This window comes from Neofelis nebulosa, chromosome 12 (genome assembly GCF_028018385.1).
Source record: "Neofelis nebulosa isolate mNeoNeb1 chromosome 12, mNeoNeb1.pri, whole genome shotgun sequence".
NCBI lineage: Eukaryota > Metazoa > Chordata > Mammalia > Carnivora > Felidae > Neofelis > Neofelis nebulosa.
The window spans coordinates 59481202-59502697 of record NC_080793.1 but is presented as its reverse complement, the minus strand read 5'-3'; the positions used below and the strand labels follow the sequence as shown (position 1 = coordinate 59502697).

The window sequence follows — 21496 nt, the reverse complement described above, 5'->3', positions numbered from 1 at the left end:
ATTGGTGGGGTCTTTGAAGAAACCACAAATATACTGACAAGAAAAAAATCAGCTTTACTTTTTTTTAATGTGCATTTATTTATTTTAAGAGAAAGAAGTGGGGGGAAGGGACAGAGAGAGAAGGAGGGAGAGAAAATCCTCTCAGTCAGAGCAGAGCCTGATGCAGAGCTCCATCTCACAAACTGTGAGATCATGATCTGAACCAAAATCAAGAGTCGGGCACTTAATTGACTGAACCACTCTGGGGCCCTGAAAAAAATCAGTTTTAAATATCTGCCAGTTCAGGCCAGTATCATTTATCCAAGAACCTTACTGATCCCCCTACCTCTTCTCTCTCATCATGCCCCAAAACTAAGGATTTTGAAACTGTTTGGCAAACTGTAGTGAAAGGAATCAATTGTACGAGAACACAGAAGGGGGAAGAAATTGATCAACCAATCTTTCCTGAACTACTGGCCTGCAAATTGCTCAGACTGGCAAGGAAGAGAGGTCTTCACATTAATCCGGGAGACTAAACATGAACTGATACTGTTTTAAAGTTCTGAAGGGATTGTGGACATTTTTCACACCATAAAGTTACCAGAAAAAAAAACCAAAAAACATGAAGTTACACAAAGAGCCTGCCTGAGTTTCTCAAAGGGCAGGGAAATAACTATCCTGACAGTGATTAACATAGACAATAGAACAAAAAGTAAAGTTGATTTTGTTTGTTTTTTCTCCCAATCTGTGATTAAGCTTTCAAACAATATTCACAAGAATAAGGCTGCCTTCACAAGGGGGCGCTGTTTCATCAATATAGCAGCACTGTTAATTGCAAATACACAAGGTCTTAGCTCCTCACACTTTCAATTTACTCCTACCATGTGCAATATTATCTGTCCTGGTTTTGACACAACCACTGTGGTGGGTCTGCCTGGATTCCAGGTATATCACACATTTACAAGAACTGTTTCCTTAGAAAAAGGAAGTTGTGGTCTCATAAGCAAGGAAGACACTTGGTTTAATGTTATAAAATTCTTTAAAAGACATGAGAAGGATATGTAATTGCAACACACCACAAAACCTACAGTGCTTCTCAGGTGACAGAGAAATTACTCCAATCGATTTTAACATCCCATTAAGGCCAGCCAGCAAACCAGGGATGTATTATCTGCAACAATGAAGCATTCCTCTGGAGACTCAGCTTGGTAGAATAAATAAAAAGGGGTAATTCCTTCTATTAATTCAGTTCACTCTGGCCATTGATAGGAACAGAGTCTGATTCCTGAAAACTGACCCAGGGTGGGTGGATGAGCAGGAGGGAGGAGGGTCTACCATTAATAAATAGAAGTTGGACCATGATATGAATTACCAATTTTATTATATCTTACAGTAATCCCCCTATCCATGGGTGATATGTTTCTAGACCCACAGTGGGTGCCTTGAAACCATGAATAGTACCAAATCCTATATATACAGTTTCTTCCTATACACACATATGTATGCTAAAGTTTAATTTATAAATTAGGCACAGTGAGAGATTAACAACAGTAACTAATAATACAATAGAACAAATATAATAAAAAATTATAATAAAAGTTATGTGACTATGGTTTCTCTCTCTTTTATTGTACTGTACTCAACCTTCTTGTCAAGTGAGATGCTAAAGTGCCTATTTGATGAGATAAAGTGAGATTAATGATGCAGGCACTGTGATATAGTGTTAGGAAACTAGGGACCTTCTGACAATACTTCAGAAGAAGGATCATCTACTTCTGGATGACAGTTGGCCGCCAGCAACTGAAACCATGGGTAATGGGAAACATAGAAAGCAAAACCTATTATATATGCTAAGGGCAGCCAAAATTTCCTCTTCTAGTAATAAAAAAAAAAGAAATATTGAGCAAATTGATAAAAACTTCCATTGTGATGTTCAAAACCACTGAGATAAAAATATAATCATTAAATTTGGGGGGTAGAAAGAGATGGATGAGATATGACCATCTCCAACTTGTCAGGACAACAATTGCTAATTCACAAATATGTTCCAGTACATGGTGAAATGCACATATGAATCTTTCAAACAATATTTTTGGCCATGCTAAGTCTGTGCCCAAAAGTACTATAACAAAGATCAAAGATGGCGGTAGAGTAGGAAGACCCTAGACTCTTCTCATCCCATTCGCAACTATTAAATCATCCTAAATATCCAAGACTTACAGGCCTGAAGACTTACAGGACAAACTCTACAACTAAGCGAGAAGAGGCCACATCAAAGAAGGTAGGAAGTATGGAGATGTGGTTTAGGGAAAAAATGTATTACAGGTGCTGTGGAGGCGACGGAGCTGTACATGCAGAGGAGTGAGAGAGAGAGAGAGAGAGAGAGAGAGAAAGAGAGAGAGAGAGAAACACACAAGGGAATGTAAAAGAAGAATGTTTCCCCAAACCATTGGCTTGGAAAATGAGAGATACTGAATGTCTTAAGTTGATGCAACCAGCCGGGCTTATCACCTGGAGTTTTAAAGGTCAGCAGGCTTGGCTGGGATACAGCCCAGAGGGCACTTCACTGCTCCTGGAGAGAAGGCAAACAACCTTGGGGCAGATGGCCTGGAAACAGTGATCTGAAGAATGCCTGGAGCACATGGTGGGGAAATTATTCACTTGTCTCAGAGAGTATTCTTGGAGGCAATGTTCACAGAGTCACCTCTCTGGGAACAGAGGTGCTGGCCAGCACCTTTTCCCTTCCCTGCCCTTCAACATAAACGCAGAGACATGGCAGAAGGCAGCACAGCTGACTAACTTGCTTACACCAAACCCTACCTCCCTGCATTCTGGCAGACTGCCCTTTTCAGCCAAGCTTGCCTCAGTCCCAGCGTGGTAGGCCCCTCACCCAAAAGACTAGCACAAACCCCTACCCACACCATGTCTCCCAACCAGAGTACTCTGGGGCTTCAGTTGTTGTGGAATTGGTGCCAGGTCTCAGTTCACAAGCAGACCAGAGCACACCTAGTTAAAACTTGCCACATTCAGGCAAGCCACCCAACACTCCCCACAGCAGGCAAGGAGAGCCTCTGCAGATGACTGGTCTGAAAGACAGAGCAGCCAAACCACAACAGAAGAGTGCATGCAGAAAATACTGGAGATATTCCCCAAAGCACCAGGCCCTGAACACTACATGTCCTCTTCTTCATAAAGCCATTTACTTTCAGGACCAGGAGACATACTGGCTTTTCTAACTCAGAGAAGAAGGCAGAGGCTTAGACAAAATGCCAATGAAAGAACAAGATAAGGCCACAGCCAAAAATATAGTGAAACAGACATGTAACAAGCCTAATGGAGAATTTAAAGCAACAATCATAAGAATGCTCACTTGGGTTTGAGAAAAGAATGGAAGACATCTGAAAGACCCTTATGACAGAGATAACAGAATTAAAAAAGAATGTCAGGTGAAGAATGCAATAAATAAGATTGGAAACAGGCTTAATGCAGTGAACAGCAGGCTAGAGGAAGCACAGGAACAAATTAGTGATCTAGAAGACAAAATAATGGAAAATAATGAAACTGAACGAAAGAAAGAAAGAAGAACTATGCAACACAATAGATTTAGGGAACTCAGTGACTACATCAAATGTAATAACGTTCATGTTATAGGAGTCCCAGAAGAAGAGAAGAAAAAGGGGACAGAAAATTTTATTTCAAGAAATAATAACAGAAAACTTCCCTAATATGGGAAAGGAAATAGACATCCAGATCCAGGAGGCACAGAATACTTCCATCAAAATCAACAAAAGTAGGCCAACACCAAGACATATTGTAATTAAATTTGCAAAATATAGTGCTAAAGAAAAAAATCTTAAAAGCAGCAAGACAAAAGAAGTCAGTAACTGACAAGAAAAACTCATAAGGCCAGCGGGGGATTTTTCAACAGAAACTTTGCAAGCCAGAAAGGAGTGGCATGATATGTTCTACATGTTGAATTCATGTTCTACATGAATGAATGTTCTACAGTCAGTAATATTCAATCCATCATGGCTACCAATCAGAATAGAAGGAGAGATAAAAAGTTTTCCAGATAAAAACTAAAGGAGTTCATGACTACTAACCCAGATCTGCGAAAAATATTAAAGGGGATTATTTGAATGCAAAAACTGACAAAGACATGAAAAGATAAGAGAAAATCCCAGAAACAAGACAAAACAAGTAATAAAACTGCAATAAACACATTTCTATCGATAATTACTTTGAATGTAAATGGACCAAGGACTCTAATAAAAAGACATAGGTATCGGAATGGTTAAGACAAACAAACAAACAAACAAGACCCATCTATGTGCCATCTAAAAGAGACTCATTTTAGACCTAAAGACACATGCAGATTGAAAGTGTGGGGGTGGAGAAACATTCACCACACAAATGGATGTCAAAAGAAAGTCGGAGTAGCACTACTCATATAGGACAAACTAGACTTTTTTTGTTCTTGTAATGTTTTTAGCCTGCTTTGATATTAGTATAGTATTGGCCTCATGGAATGATTTTAAATGTGTTCCTTCTATTCCATTATTTGTAAGATTTAGATAAAGATTGTCTTTAAATATTTTTTTAAACATTTGGAAGAATTACCCAATGAAACCATGTGGCCTTGGGCTTTTATGTGCTGGGAAATTTTGATTCTTAACTTTCAGAGTTGTTATTGGTCTAAGAATATTTCCGATTTCTTGGATTCAAGATTCATGATTCAATTATGGTAAAATGCATTTTTAGGAATTATCTGGGTTTTTTTAAGTTATCTGATTTGTTAGTATATAATTGTTTATAGTAATCTGTTATCACACTATGTATTTCTGTGGTTATCTGTTGTATTGTTTTCTCCTCCATTTCTCATTTTGGTTTTTGAGTCTCTCTCTCTCTGTCTCTCTCCCTCTCTCTCTCTCTCTCCTTCCCTCCCTCCCTCTCTCATTTTTTCTTGTTATTGTAGTTAATGTTATTTTTAATAAATTTTTAATTAGCACTGCTAATTTTATTTTTTTATAAAAATGGGTCGTAATTTCAGTGTTAAATTGTTTATTATGGTCTCTATTTTATTTATTTTTGATTTTTCCTTGTTATTTCCTTCCTTTACTAGATTTCAAGCAAGTTTCTTCTTTTTCTAGTTCCTTTGGGTGTAATATTGTTTATTTAAACCATTTTTTCTTTTTTTTTTTTTTTTTTTTTTTTTTTTTTTTTTCAACGTTTTTTATTTATTTTTGGGACAGAGAGAGAGACAGAGCATGAACGGGGGAGGGGCAGAGAGAGAGGGAGACACCGAGTCGGAAACAGGCTCCAGGCTCCGAGCCATCAGCCCAGAGCCTGACGCGGGGCTCGAACTCACGGACCGCGAGATCGTGACCTGGCTGAAGTCGGACGCTTAACCGACTGCGCCACCCAGGCGCCCCTAAACCATTTTTTCTTAATACAAGCATTTAAAACATAAACTTTACCGTCAGCTTTTGTTGCATCCCATAGTTTTTGGAATATTGTGTTTTCCTTTGCTTTTGTTTTGAGACATATTTTGATTTACCATTTGGTTTCTTATTTAGCCCATTGCTTGTACAGTAGCAAATGTTTAATATTTACATTGTAAGTTTTCTAGCTTTTATTGTTGGTATTTAGTTCTGTACCATTGTGTTTGGAAAATCTACTTGGTTTGATTTCAGTCATCTTAAATATGTCATATTATATGTCTCTTTTTCTGTGATTTAACCGGGGGATTTTTCTTGTGTACTTAAAGAAAATGTGCATTCTATTTTTCTTGGATAGAATGTTTTATAAACATGGTTTATAAAACCATGGTTTTAGAACCATGTATTCTGAAGTATGCTTCAAGTAAAAATATGTTTTTGTTTAAACAAAAACAGTAACTTTAACTGACAGTACTCATTGAAATAGAGAATTTCAGAGGGGAGATAGGTGGGGTAATGGGTGAAACAGGTGAAGGGGATTAAGAATACACTTATCATGAAGAGTATTGAATGATGATGTATAGAATTGTTCAATCATTGGGGCGCCTGGGTGGCGCAGTCGGTTAAGCGTCCGACTTCAGCCAGGTCACGATCTCGCGGTCCGTGAGTTCGAGCCCCGCGTCAGGCTCTGGGCTGATGGCTCGGAGCCTGGAGCCTGTTTCCGATTCTGTGTCTCCCTCTCTCTCTGCCCCTCCCCCATTCATGCTCTGTCTCTCTCTGTCCCAAAAATAAATTAAAAAAAAAAAAAAAAAAGAATTGTTCAATCACTATACTGTACACCTGAAACTAATGTAACACTGTATATTAACTATACTGGAATTAAAAACTTAATTAAATAAAAAAGTGGCTAAGAATAAAACTACTAAAACATTAACACAATTGTGTGTCATATGTTCTATTCTATGGAAAAGGATTGGAGAGGGGTGCCTGGATGGCTCAGTCAGTTAAGTGTCTCACTTCAGCAGAGGGCATGATCTCACAATTTGTGACTTCAAGCCCTGCATCAGGCTGTGCTGACAGCTCAGAACCTGGAGCCTGCTTCAGATTCTGTGTGTGTGTCCCTCTCTGCCCCTCCCCTGCTCATGCTCTGTCTCTCTCTGTCTCTCAAAAAATGAATAAACTTTAAAAAAAAATTTTTAAAGAAGGATTAGAGAAAAATACATATGTTAAATCACAACATGTGAAAGCAGTTATGTTAAATAACTCTTTTCTCACTGATATTATTACATAATGGAAATTTTTGAACATTAGAATTGATATGATTATAGGGAACTGATATAATGGCTCTACAAAGATATATGCATATGTATTACAGGCAAGAAATACTAAGGTATTAATGAAACAAAATTAAAGAGATTGGAGTTTATAGTAAAATACAATGAACTTAATGATAAAAAATTATGACATTAGCTCTTACTTAGGGATGAATTATCTTTTCTATTTGTTTTAGATTATGATGATCATTTTGTTTCTCTTTTTTAATGTTTACTTATTTAATTTGAGGGAAGGAGGCAGAGAGAGAGAGGGAGAGGGGGCTAGAGAGAGAGAGAGAGAGAGAGAGAGAGAGAGGAGAGAGACTGAAAGCAGTGGAGGGGCAGAGAGAGAGAAAAAGAGAGATCCCAAGTAGGCTCCATGTTCAGCCCAGAGCATGATGCAGGACTTGATCTCATGGCCTTGGAATTATGACCTGAGCCCAAATCAAGAGTCAGATACTTAACCGATTGAGCCACACAGTCTCAATTTCTCTCAATGAACTTAGTTTCCACTGGCGTTTCAAACTAGTTTTATGATACACATTATGCTTTTTCTTACTGCCAGTGACATTCTTCATTTGCCCAGAGGTAGAATTAATAAGACGTCATGGATGATATAATACGAGAGGTGAAAGAGGAATCCAAGATACTTCCCAAGTTTCTTTTTGGGAAACTGGGTAGATGGTACTTCAGAGAAACAGGAAAGAAAAAAAAAATAAGCTTGTGGGAACTGTGAGTTCAATTTTAATATACTGAAAGTTGAGAAGCTTAATGTGCTATCAAATAGATATGCTGATATGATTCTAAGGAATTAGATTTTAAGAGAACATATTGATTAGGGTGTCACTAGATATAAATGATCTCTGAAGCTACAAGAGTAGATGAGTTCAAGCATGAAAGGTACAGACTGAAAGGAGAGGAAACATAAGTCATTGAGTTAACATTAACCCTTGAAAGGGATATCTGGGAAAAGGGAAGACTTACAGCAAAGAAAAGGGTTAATAAGGGCCTGGTGATAGGTAAAGAAGGAAGGGAGTCACCATGGGAAGTCTACCCAATTATAAAAATACCAATTGGGGAAATCTTGACAGTTTGAGCCTTAAAGGACGGTTCCTATGCCTTAAAGGATGCACATAGTTTATTCAATAAAGAGACAAACTAACCACCTTGTTAGAATCACACCCCACCTCATCCTCACACTTGGATTCTATGGTTTATGATTTTTCACTAGCAATTTTGAGTACAGAACTGCTTAAAACATCACCTGTGTTGTGGGAGGGTAGCAAATTAACCTCTTTTTTCCCACTTTTTTCTCAACATCTAACAACTCAGACACCTTTTTGAAGGGATTGGCTGCTCAGAACACAGAACAGGAAAAATTCAATCCAAAGTGAAACAGCAAAACTGATTGCTGTGCTTTCTTTCTTTTTCTCTAGATCAAGTCATAAAGAAATACTAGAGCCAAGTGTAGTGAACCTAAGGCCAGGTAATGAGTTGTTTTTTGTGTTTTTTTGGGAGGGTTCTTTCGCTTGTTTGTTTTAGACAAGATAGATTACATGTACTATGACTAGGTAAGATAGAAGATCCCCAAAATATCTGTAAGTTTAAAGGAATTCTCTACCACCTGAGAGTCCTGTGAAGAAAGCCATAATTGGTAAGTGTCATTAAGGATTTACTGAGTTTTGTCAGACAAGTCTCATTTTATTTCTTATTGTTTTTATTTTTTATGAGCATTTTTAAACCAATAGATAAATGGAATGAAGTGGGTACAATAGATCCATATTTCAGTAAGGTGTCTGATAATGAGATTTTCGAAGATAAGAGGTAGAGAGTTGGTTCCTGGATAACAGAGCATCTAAATGGATTCTTTAATTGGTTCTGCAGTGTTAGGCTCTTAAATTAGAAGAGGGCTCAAGTAAGTGGAATCAGCAATTATGAAGACTTTGCTATTGAAGATTTAATGAAAGTTGCCTTGTCTGGTTAATCTTGGATTTGTCATTAACTGTCATACCATGTCCCTGCCTAGCTTCAGATTTGAACTGAGATTTGACTCCAGTTAAATGTGAGCTCCTTTTGTAAGGATAGGGGTGGGAAGCTCTTGGTTTATATTCAACAATCAAAGGAAATTACCTTGAGGTACTGTGAAAAACAACTCTTATGGGGTTGTTGGTTCATATATGGAGAAATAATAAGGAGTAAATGATTTCACTCTAACCATTTAATCCTCCCCTCATCTCTTCATAGTATGATACCTGATGGCTCACCACTGAGGACCTTATTGAGAAAAAAAAAATGGCAAGCCTATGTGTAACTAAGGAATTCTATCATACAGTGACAATAAGTGGTGTGAATCTATTTTTGCCAAGATATCAACTTGACAAGATATCTTTTGAGGTATTCCATACGACACAAGGTATCCCTCCTAACTATTTATTTGGCTATTTGATTCCCTATAACAGACCCTCTGAGTTATTTTACTCTTTATGCTTACCAGAAAAGGAATACTCAGATAAGATCATTGGCTGTGACTCTAAGCCACCCCAAAATCTTGAGCCAGCCAGTCCTATCTAAATCATCCACATGCACACACACACATTTGTGTATATAAATGTATAAACACACTCACTGACTTGCAGTATACCATGTATCTATACAAAATCATGCTTAAAATGAGGTTTTTTAGAATCTTTGAGTACCCAGCATAACTTCTAGGAGTATACAGAAATAGGAAAAAGCAAAGGATTTCTAGAGAGACAATATATAATATACATAGAGAGAATACTTACATTGTCATTGTATCTTTTAAAACTTTATTTTAGGAGCATTTCATATTTTTACCATTATTTGTATTTCTAAAGATAGCAATAAATTAATGTAATTTACAAATAATGTGCCTATTTTGGAGTGTATATTTAATATTTTTAATTTATGGATTGTTTCATCAAAAACATTTGAAGGTCATAGCTACAAAGCATGTGAGGACATGAGAAATACCTCAAAAACTGAAGTTTAGAGAAATTGGAAAAGTTCAGATTAATTAATTTTGACCTAAACATAGCACATAAATTTAAACCTAAGTATAACATATGAAATAAAGTTTGATATTTTAAGGAATGGGTGAGTGTGACTGTGTGTGTGTGTGTGTGTGTGTGTGTGCGCGCGCGCGCGCGCGTGTTTGCGCAAGATAGAGAAAGAAAAAAAACTTAGTTGGATAATTGAGGTGAGGGTTGTTCAGAAACATGATATTAGGATACATTAATGCCATTTATAGGTAGAAAACAATAATAATAAATTGAAACAAAAACATGTATTTGATTTTATGGCATAAAATACATAAGAATTATTTAACTTTAAAATTGAATTTCAACATGCAAAATAACTATTATGTATTACCAAAATTGATAGAATTTATTAGCTTTTATTTGCAGCCTCAGACTTATTCATGGATGCTCATTCAACTACTGCTTGTGGGTCATGGTGTAAATTAACAAAATGTATATAAGTAATACTAACACAATTAGAGACTAAAAAATTACTAGTCTGCATTCTGTATATAATTTTAATTTTACAACTACAGGCTTTAATAGTACTCCTATTAGTAGATTGGTTAAAAATAAAACCCAATCCTGATGTTACAAATTCTGTTTGAAAAGAAGTCTTTATTTACCCAGGCAATGATGTTAGCATGACTTTAGTCCTCCTTGTTCTGCATTACAATCAAGTCAAACAGGTTTAAAAAGAGCTATTCCAATGAGTGTGACTTACCAATGTATAGCCTTTCCCTACAGGATGATTAATGGCTGGAGGATGAAAAGTGTCAAACCCCTCAGGATTTCCCTAAAAGGAAAAAAAAGGGGGGGGGAGGAGGAACACATTGTGAATTCACATTTTTGGGTAGCTATTAGATGCTATATCTAAGTCAGCTGATGAGATGAAAAAGGAGAGCAATAATAGACAATTTATAGATTAATAAAATTGACTAATTAATGCTAAATAATAATGCCATCAAAAGGGTTGCTTTAATATAAAGTATTATAACCATCACATTTAAAGAATGAATACGATTCTTAAATATTTCTCTGATATAAAATTTCATGCTAAAAGATATTAATTTGATTAACCACAAATCCATTTTCTTTTCTTAAAAGACAACTTACCTTATTAAAACATAATATGATCTTCATATATATATATATATATATATATATATATATATACACTTATATATATATATATAAAATCTTTAAATCTTTTTTCTCTTTCATGTTGCATAAAAAATGAACCACTCACAACTTTTTTCTATTATATTACTCATTATTCAGATATGTTTTCTCATAGATTCTGAAAGCACCGCATATCAAATTATGCTTATTATCTATAAAACTGTTATCCCACATCCAAGAGACTGTTGTACTCTAGAAAAGTTCACAATTTTCAAATTAACAGCACAGTACTAAACATAAAATATTTGAGGTCATAACTAATGTACATCAAAAACTTTTAATGTATCAGGATAGAAAATACACAAGTGAATAGCTGAATATTTACCAGATAATCACAGCTCAAAGAAAAATCACATACAATTAAATAGTTAAGTTAAAATTACACATTTAACAACATAGAATTGATCAGTAACAAAGATCAGTGATTCCATGAACTATTTAATGATTATCTGGTCATTTGCTCCTGAGATCTGAGGAGAAATCTGCAAAATTTCTGCCATTTACTGTCCACAGAAAAGTGAGCTTTAAGGGCATCTTGGGGGAGACGCAGAGAGAGAGAGGGAGAGAGAGAGAAACCCAAGCAAGCTCTGCACTGTCAGTGTGGAACCTGACCCTGGGCTTGATCTCACAAACAGTGAGATCATTACCTAAGCCGATATCAAGAGTCAGATGCTTAACCAACTGAGCCACCCGGGTTCCTCCATCATTCATGCCTTCTAAACCAAAATCTAAACACCTAATCTATGGAGCCATAATTTATTTTGCATTCATAGGCTTGTTCCAATACTAATATCTACTTCATCACACATTTTTACATATATGTCTTCTTTCCTCAACTACGTTTTAGATCACTGGAACTGAAGTCATCCTCTATACTTCTGTATGTATTCAGAAAGTCAGAATATAGTAGAATTCTAACTACTTAGATGGGAAAATACATACATGTTTTCATTACTTAGTTAATTGGTGAGTCTTGCTACTACACACTATATATGCAATGATTAGTGTGAAAAACTCCATTGAGTGACTGCTAGTCTTTCCAATTTAACAAATAGTTCTTGTTCAAGACTGATAGAAAATTGTATCAGAACTAATTTTTTCTACTTGCTTTCAATGGGTACTGTTAAAAGCTTATAAGATATTGCTATAACCTTTTGCTAAACTTCTGAACAATGTAGGGTCTACAGAACCTAAGCAAAATAACATTGACTAGTTACCATGTGCCAGAAGTCTTGTATGCACATTACATTGACCATTTCTTTTCATGATCAAATGCAAAGTAAAAAGGAAGAAACTACTGTTGATTCCCTTTATTTTGGAACGTGAAGAAGAGAAATTTTGAGTTACTTCCCCAAAGACTGCCAGTCTGTAAGTGGTCAAGATGGGATTTAAATGCAGGCAGTCGGATTCAGAGCCTTCCATTCTAACTTCAATAATATGCTACCTGTGTCTACAATTCACACATGCTAGATAAAGGGGAAGAGAATGCCAGGAGGAAAGAATGAGAAAGATAGTTTATATATTGTCAAAATGTGAAACTGACATTTTTCAAAAATCAGTAGCAATTCCTAAAGGATTGTACTGTTCATACCCCTTCCCCAATATACCCCAGGCAGTCTTAGGGTCAATTAGTTCATGAAAATGTGCCAAAAAGTTATAAACCTTTTGTCTAGATGTAAGAATATATTTAGGAGTTTAGGAAAAAGAAATGAAATTTCTTAAATAGTTACATGGGCACTAAACATTTCTAACACTTTTTTTGTAAGATATTAGAATTCAAATTGTGCCATTTAATTTTAACATTTAAAATAGCTTTTAATTTGATTTGTACCTTTACCTCTCTGTTCTTGAACATTTTAACCATTTTTATATTTCCATTAACAGATACAGAATGTGTGAGACCTGCATATAATTTTGAGCTTTTAGTGCTACAAACTTCACATTTCCCTAAAGAAGCCCTTTCCACTAAAGTATGCACATTTCATAGAATAAAGCAATATTTAATAATGGTGGTATTCAAAATTATGCAAGAGGATACTCTAACCCTTTCTTTCTAAAAGCTAATTCACAAGTTATTATAAGTCTTATAAAAACATTTTCTTGAAATTTATAGTATGCACTTAACTTTGAAGTAGATATCTTTGACAGAATCCTCCCCGTTTAAAGGTTAGGAAAAATGTGTCACAAGCATGTTGAATCACTGCCCAATGTTACTCAAGTTATTCTTAGAAAAGCTTGGGTTTTTCCTTTGCTCTTTGATATTGGGTTTCCTATTGTTTCTTTTTGCTGTATTTCTTTTGTGTTGTATTGTTATCATTTTCTGACACTTCATTATTTGCTTTTAATTTTCACAGAAAAAGTGAATAATAGACTCAAAAACACACACTCCAGATCAAATATGTTGTTTAAAACACATGCTGTTTGTGTTTAGACCCATTATTTACATGGCTTTTTACATAATTTACAAAAGATCTGACATTATAAATTTGAAGCTAATTTACCATTCCTTGTATGCACTAATCATTTTTAAAAATTCCCTGACCATGGATGTTGCAAATTAAATCCTATCCCATAGTCACTGATTTTAAATATTAGAACACTAAAGCAGCTTTTAAAATATATTATAAACACCAGTAGTTAAGGAGACTCATAATATTGGAAAGGGGAAAATTTATAAAGTATACTTTCTGTTCTATAATAAATTATAGAAAAGAGGGAATTTCTGAGGGTAATAAAGGTAGACAGTAATAGGAAAAAAGTCAAAATTTTAAAGAGTATGTATACTTATTTTAAAAGTTGTTTAGTATCTGGTATAATTCTGTGAACAGATATTAAAGATACATTCCCTAATAAAATATATGTGTAATGAAAAGATGAATATAAGATAATGCTTTCATAAAAGATTGTAAAATATAATCATGTAAGCAATTGGCCTCAATCCACAGGTAAAGCTAAAACCAACTCTGTATCTCACTGAAATTCTTTCTTACAATTGCTCCTTATTATTCAACCTCCACTCCTTCCTCTAAATCATTTCTTCAGCATAACTATAAAGTTCCTGCCTCTGACCCTTCCCCTAGTCTATATCAGTCTCGTCCCCTCTTCCTGCTTCCATTTCTGGGTTGGCCTCAGGTCAACATCTTCATACACCCAATAACTAAAACCCTACTAGTCTTCCTGCATTTTCACTATCTTGCTAATTGAAAACTCTAGACCAGCCCAACAGTCCTTTTCCTCCATTCAATATCTTCTTTTTTGCAACCCTGACAATCTGAGTTCCTTATTAATAAAACTCATAATTAATGGCTTCTTGATTTTTTTTAATTTTTAATGTTTATTTATTTTTAAGAGAAAGAGATAGAGTGCAAGAGGGGGAGGCGCAGAGAGGGAAGGAGAATCTGAAGCAAGGCTCCAGGCTCCTAGGTATCAGCGCAGAGCCCCATGCTGGGCTCCAACCGGCAAACCGCGAGATCAGGATCTGAGCCAAAGTCAGATGCTCAACCAACTGAGCCACTCAGGTGTCCCTGTGGCTTCTTTATTAATAATAGTAATCTATTTTGCCTACAAACTTGGGTTGGAAAAGGATTAGTGAGTATATAGCGGCAAGACAGTATGCTTCTGAAGATGAACTGTAGAGCATAGTCCAAGAATAAGACAGCCTAGATCTTCATTTGTCTGTATTTAAAAGGTAGGAAGAGACATGTGCTCATGTAAATTGTGGGATGGAATATGCTTTACCAATGATTATTTCAGATTCTTGCTAGCATGTAGGTCTAACATAAGCTACAATGTCAGGCATTCACACCTGGTGGCTAGCAGCACACTCACTGCTACTCACTTTGCATATCTTCCAAATAACAATCCAGAAATAGATACTTCAAAAACACGTACTAATATACTAATTCTTTTGATAAGAACCAGGGCAGGTTAGGGCTGACAGTGTGCACACATTAGTGACATTTCTGCTTTCTAAGGCAGATTTGCATACCTTTCCTTGACATGTGGGACTCACAAATGGTAGCTTGTTGACAGCTACATGGTGACTACAGTGTTACCACCATGCTTAACTCACTGATGTTTCTGACTGATAGGCATTACTAACAGTTCTAAGGCTCATTTCCTTGGTGAACACCAACTTTGTCACAATTTCAGCATCACATCAGATGGCACCCATAAGGTGTGAGTCAACCATACTGAATATCAGCAGAAGATATTATATATGTTTAAGAAATTTGACCAGGATTCCATGAACTGCATAGAATTTTTTTAAATAGGAAATCGATACATTCACTTTACACTTACTGGATGGTGTAATCAAGACAAGTTTCCCATGAGAACAGACTAGAATATTTGAAAGAGCAACAATCTGTGTTGTCTTGGGAAGCATGGCAATTATCTTACATACAGTAGAAAGATATTTTGTTTTGTTAAACTGCAGCTGTAGTATCTACAAAATAATTACACTGAAGAGAACTTGAAAGCTCCAATATCTCAAAAGAAAAAGAAAGCAAAGAAATGAAATACTTGTAAGCTTCATATTCTATAAAGTTACTACTTTTCTCCATTCTCCTCTTCTCAGTCATGCCCTCCCAAAAAAAGTGGTTAACCTTTACTATCTCCACTTACAAAGTTCTCTTCATAACTTAAACACTTCCTTAGAGATTCCTGGTGCTGACTCTGCTATATCTGGAGTTGCCAATGATCTCCATAATGACAATTCCAATGCCGATTAAGTTTTCAGTTATTTTGCCTGTGTTATTTAACATTTGGTTCTGCTGACTACTGTTACCATCTTAAAACTTCTCTCCTGACTTCTATGACATTGTTTTCCTCTAGCTTTCCTCCTATCACTCTGATTATTCCTCCTTAATTAATTACATGTTATCTCATGTTTCCTTAGCATTTCATCTTTCATTCTTTGAATTTCACGTTCTTTTTTTTTAATGTTTATTTATTTTTGAGAGAGAGACAGAGTGTGAGCAGGGGAGGGGCAGAGTGAGAAGGAGAGACAGAATCTGAAGTATTCTCCAGGTTCTGAGCTGTCAGCACAGAGCCCCACCTGGGGCTTGAACTCACAAACTGCAAGATCATGCCCTGAGCCAAAGTTAGACACTTAACCAACTGAGCCACCCAGGCACCCTTCATTCTTTTTTTTTTTATGTTTATTTATTTAATTTGAGAGAGAGAGAGAGAGAGAGAGAAAGAGAGAGAGAGAGAGACGTAGAGCACAAAGAGGAGGGGTAGAGAGAGAGAGAGGGAGAGAGAACCTCTCAGAGAACTGTCAGTGCAGAGCCTAGTGCAGGACTCAAACTCACAAAACATGAGATCGTGACCTGAGCTGAAACCAACAGTTGAATGCTTAAATGTCTGAGCCACCCAGGTGCCCCACATTTTATACCATTTCTTACCATACTTCATACAAAGCCATGTTTCCTAAAATAGCCTATTACTGATAAATCCCAAATGTATAGCCCCCAAACATATATACCAAACTTACTATTGGACATTTATACATGGATGTGCCAAAGACATTCACAATTCAGCTTGGGAAATTTTCAATCACCTTGCTTCCATTCATCTGTTACTGCATTCTCTATCTCAGCGAACAATAAATTAGATAACATTTAATTCAGCATTTTCTCTATGGCTGACACTTTCAATATCTGATTTAAGTATTCTACAAACACATATGAAGATATTAATAATATCACCATTTGAAAATGAAATTGATACACAAAGAAGTAAAGTTACTCACATCAATTCATGCAAGCGATAAATACTAGAGCTGGAATCAGAACAGACTGTCTACACTCTTAACCATTATACCCTGAAAGATATATGCCCAGTTGCAGAATTAGATGGAAACAATTTAAATATATCTTTTATTCACCACAGACAGCTATCATCACTCTGATGATATGGGTATCACTTTCGTCACTTTACTGATAATGGGTAAAAAATATTTATTGCATACATTTCCTCCTCTCCATTCATATGGCTCTGATTTTAGTTTAGATCTTCTGGATTATTTTAATAAGTATGGCTCTTACTGATTCTCAATACTTTGTTCTGCTGTTGTTTAAGATCAGTCTAGGTAACCAGAAAAAACAAAGTGTGTGACTATGAAAAAAGTTGACCTCGATATCACTGTGATTTTCAACAGGCTATATAAAAAGGACATATGTGTGGATTTGATGGACACAAAATTCTTCCCATCTCTATAGTTCGATTTCCTAAGATAATGCATACAATTTCTAATAATCAAAAATGGGATTAATTGTAAAAAAATTGAAAATTTATAAAAATTACGAATAAAAGTCACCCCTCTATTTGTACTTTGACAATTTGGAGCTCTCGTTTGCATTGAAATAAACTAAGTGCAGACTCTGATGTAGTTCTGATGTAAAGTGCAGGAATGTAAATCGTCCATTTCCCCAAAGCCAATCAATTATTTTCATGATATGGCAAAATAAACTTCTGAGAAAGAAGGGTTCATGAGTTTTGGCTACCAATACGTAAAATTTACAAGTGGCTAGCATCTGTGCATGTTTATACAGAAATGAAACAGAAAAATTGGGAATTAGGGTGCCTGGGTGGCTCAGTTGGTTGAGCATTCAACTTCGGCTCAGGTCATGATCTCACAGGTTTGTGAGTTTGAGCCCCACAGCAGGCTCCCTGCTGTCAGTGCAGAGCCTGCTTCTGATCCTCTGTCTCCCACTCTGCTCCCCCACTGCTTACGCTCTCTTCCTCAGAAATAAATAAACATTAAATTTTTTTTTCCAACGTTTTTTATTTTATATTTGGGACAGAGAGAGACAGAGCATGAACGGGGGAGGGGCAGAGAGAGAGGGAGACACAGAATCGGAAACAGGCTCCAGGCTCCGAGCCATCAGCCCAGAGCCTGACGCGGGGCTCGAACTCACGGAACGCGAGATCGTGACCTGGCTGAAGTCGGACGCTTAACCGACTGCTCCACCCAGGCGCCCCAAAAATAAATAAACGTTAAAAAAAAAAAGAAAAATTGGGAAGACTAGCACAAGTAAGCTAAATTACTCTCAGGAATTCAGGAACATTTTTCTCAATTTCCACCTAAAAGAACTATTCCTCACATTAAAAAAAAAAATACATAAACTAAAACTCCTGGATTAAGATGTCATTTCTATCCATGTCCAAAGAAAGTTGCTAAGTTTCTACCACTCTCAGCTTTCTTATCTGGGGGAAAAGGAAGAGTGTGGGGTGGGGGACATTTTACTACATGAATTCTAAGATCTTTTTCTGCTCAGCATTTCAATGTGGGGAGATTTCTCAAATCAGATAACGTTGCTTTGGTATCATCATGTGAATTAATGTAAAGGGCAAAATTTGAACAATTGACAAAACACTATTACGTCTATTTGGAGAACAAAAAATATGAGACATCTGTTATTTAAAATGTGAACTTCACAATTTGAATTATTTCAATTTTGAAGGAAAAAGTCCACAAGATTTAATACTATTCTCCTAAATTACCTTTAGTTAAAGTGTACAAATTCAGAATTACAAAGGTATACACATTGCTTTCAGTAATGAATGACTTTGTTTCAAAGTGAAGATATATTTACAATAGAAAAAGTAAAAGACAGTAGTAACCTCAGTGTTTGCCACAACTCTGTCCAGAAAAATAAGCTCAAACTAGAGAAAGAAGTGAGATGAACAAGCATTTTTGGGTCAAAGGATCAATAAAAATGAATGTACTGATAGACAATTTCTGACCAGAGAGCTCAAAGTATTCCCATTTTGTTGCAAGTCTGATGCCATTGAATTAAAAGCACTCACACAGTTTTTATGCATGCTGAATGTAGCTTTGAACAAACAGCCATCCGGCACTTTCAACAATTGGTCAAAATACATTAGATGCATCTAATAGGGACTCCTAAGAGCTGATGTGTTTCTGTCCAAACCACATACTGAGAATTCCAATCAAATAAGCAGCCAAATCACTACAACCTAATTGCCACCACTCTGAAATGTGGGATGCAATCACTGCTGACCTGCCCTTGTTTTTCCCAAATAAAAATTGGTGATCCTCTCAATTTAGCAGAACTATGCAGGCTATTGGGAGATCCAGCAGCAGAGTCCTAAGCAACTATAGACAACAAATTGGTTTCTGTAGGTGTCTTTATGGGGCTGATACAGGTAACTTCTTTCTGAGTCAGTGGCAAAGAGTAAGACAAAGACAAAAATTAAGACAAAGATGGCTTAAACATTTCAAAGAATGGTTCTTTCAAAAATGAGATTAAAAAATCATGAAAAAATGAGAGAAAGAATTTAGCAAAACGGTATTAAATGCAAAATTAAATTGATCACTGATAAACCTTACTGCTAAAGGCATTTAAACAAACTGCAATGTATTCTTCCATCTCGGTTTCACACAAAGTGGCATATGCACTATTTTAAAATTAGATAATCTGCTTAAAAGCTATTACTGTAAAACTCTGCCTTCTTGCTAACCAAATTTACAGTAATGTGGGTGGTATTGTTTTTCTTTCACAATTTCTATTTGTTGTTTTGGAGAGTGATAAATTGAAAAATGTTTCCATTTCCTTAAATAAATGCATTTTGATGTTTTGAAAAATAAGAATGTAAAATATATAACATTTCCATAAAATGTGCATGCTTTCTTAAATATATATATATACACATATATATATATACACAAATCAAAAAATGTATTATGCCACTAGTAAAAGAAAGTACTTTTTAAAGTTACTGTTGTGAATAATATTTTATTTCTTCATGTCCACACACACACACACCAAAACTTGTCGTTTGAGAAATATATAGTTATATCTTGAGATGGTTTGAAATTATGTGAAAGACTGAGACTATCATTGAAGAGTTTTAGATTTTGACTTTGTACTAGATTTTTTTAAAAATGTGAAATTCAATGGAATTGAATTTTAGGAAAGTCAGTTTTCTTTTCTTTTTTTTAAGTGTTTAATTCCAGTTAGTTAACATACAGTGTTGTATTCATTGCAGGTGTGTGAAATAGTGATTTGCCACTTCCATTTAACACCCAGTGCTCATCACAGGTGAACTCCTTAATCCCCATAACCTATTTCACCCATCTCCTGCCCACCTCCCCTATGGTAACCATCAGTCTCTTCTCTATAGTTAAGAGTCTGTTTCTTAGTTTGTCTCTCTCTTTTCCCTTGTTTGTTTTGTTTCTCAAAATCCACACATGAGTGAGATCATATGGTATTTGTCTTTCTCTGACTTATTTTGCTTATTAACATTATATTCTCTAGCTCCATCCATGTTGTTGCAAATGGCGATATTTCATTCTTTTTTGTGGCTGAATATTATTCCATTCATATATATACAACACAAGTTCTTTATCCATTATTCAACCAATGGACACTTAGGCTGATTCCATATCTTGGCTATTGTAAATAATACACCTATAAACATAAGGGTATATACACAGATCCCTTTGAATTAGTGTTTTTGTATCCTTTGGGTAAATACAGTGTAAATAGTGTGCTTGCTGGATCATAAAGTTCTATTTTTAACTTTTTGAGGAACCTCCATACTGTTTTCCACAGTGGCTGCTCCAGTTTGCATTCCCACCAACAGTGTAAGAGGGTTGCCCCTTCTCCACATTCTCACCAACACCTGTTGTTTCCTGTATTGTTGATTTAGCCATTCTGACAGGTGTGAAGTGATAACTCACTATAGTTTTTATTTGCAGTTCTCTGATGGTTAGCAATGATGAATATCTTTTCATGGGTCTAGTGGCATCTGGATGTCTTCTTTTGAGAAATGTCTATTTGTACCTTCTATCCAGACTTAACCGATTTTTTTTCATTATTATTATTTTAATTTACATTCAAGTTAGTATATGGTGCAATAAGGATTTCAGGAGTAGATTCCAGTGATTCATCCCCAATGTGTAACACCCAGTGCTCATCCTGACAAGTGTCTTTTTTGATGGGCAGGTGTTGAGCTGTATTACTACTTTATATTTTTTGGATACTAAGCCTTAATTGGGTATGTCACTGACAAATACCTTCTTCCATTCAGTAAGTTCCATTTGAGTTCTGTTGGTTGTTTGCTGTGCAGAAGCTTTTTATTTTGATATAGTCGCTGTAATCTATTTTTGCTTTTTTTTTCCTTGCCCAGGAGGCATATCTAGAAGTTGCGATAGCTCACATCAAGGAGGTTACTGCCTGTGTTCTCTTCTAGTATTTTTTTTTAATTTTTTTTAACGTTTATTTATTTTTGAGACAGAGAGAGACAGAGCATGAACGGGGGAGGGGCAGAGAGAGAGGGAGACACGGAATGGGAAGCACGCTCCAGGCTCTGAGCCATCAGCCCAGAGCCTGATGCGGGGCTCGAACCCACGGACCGCGAGATCGTGACCTGAGCTGAAGTCGGACGCTCAACCGACTGAGCCACCCAGGCGCCCCTCTTCTAGTATTTTTATGGTTTCAAGTCTACCATTTAGGACTTTAAGCCATTTTGAATTTATTTTTGTATATGGTGTAGGAAAGTGGTCCAGTTT

The 21496-nt window shown here is 36.0% G+C and overlaps 1 protein-coding gene across 34 annotated transcripts in view; it reads right to left on the bottom strand.

Moving 5' to 3' along the window:
- The window catches only part of PTPRD (protein tyrosine phosphatase receptor type D), a 2222827-nt gene that overhangs the window by 1610545 nt on the left and 590786 nt on the right, over nt 1-21496 (bottom strand). For all 34 annotated transcript variants that reach the window (XM_058695363.1, XM_058695354.1, XM_058695368.1 and 31 more), the window contains one exon: nt 10496-10567. The gene's annotated coding sequence lies outside the window, so the exon portion shown is untranslated. The remainder of the gene's footprint in view (nt 1-10495; nt 10568-21496) is intronic.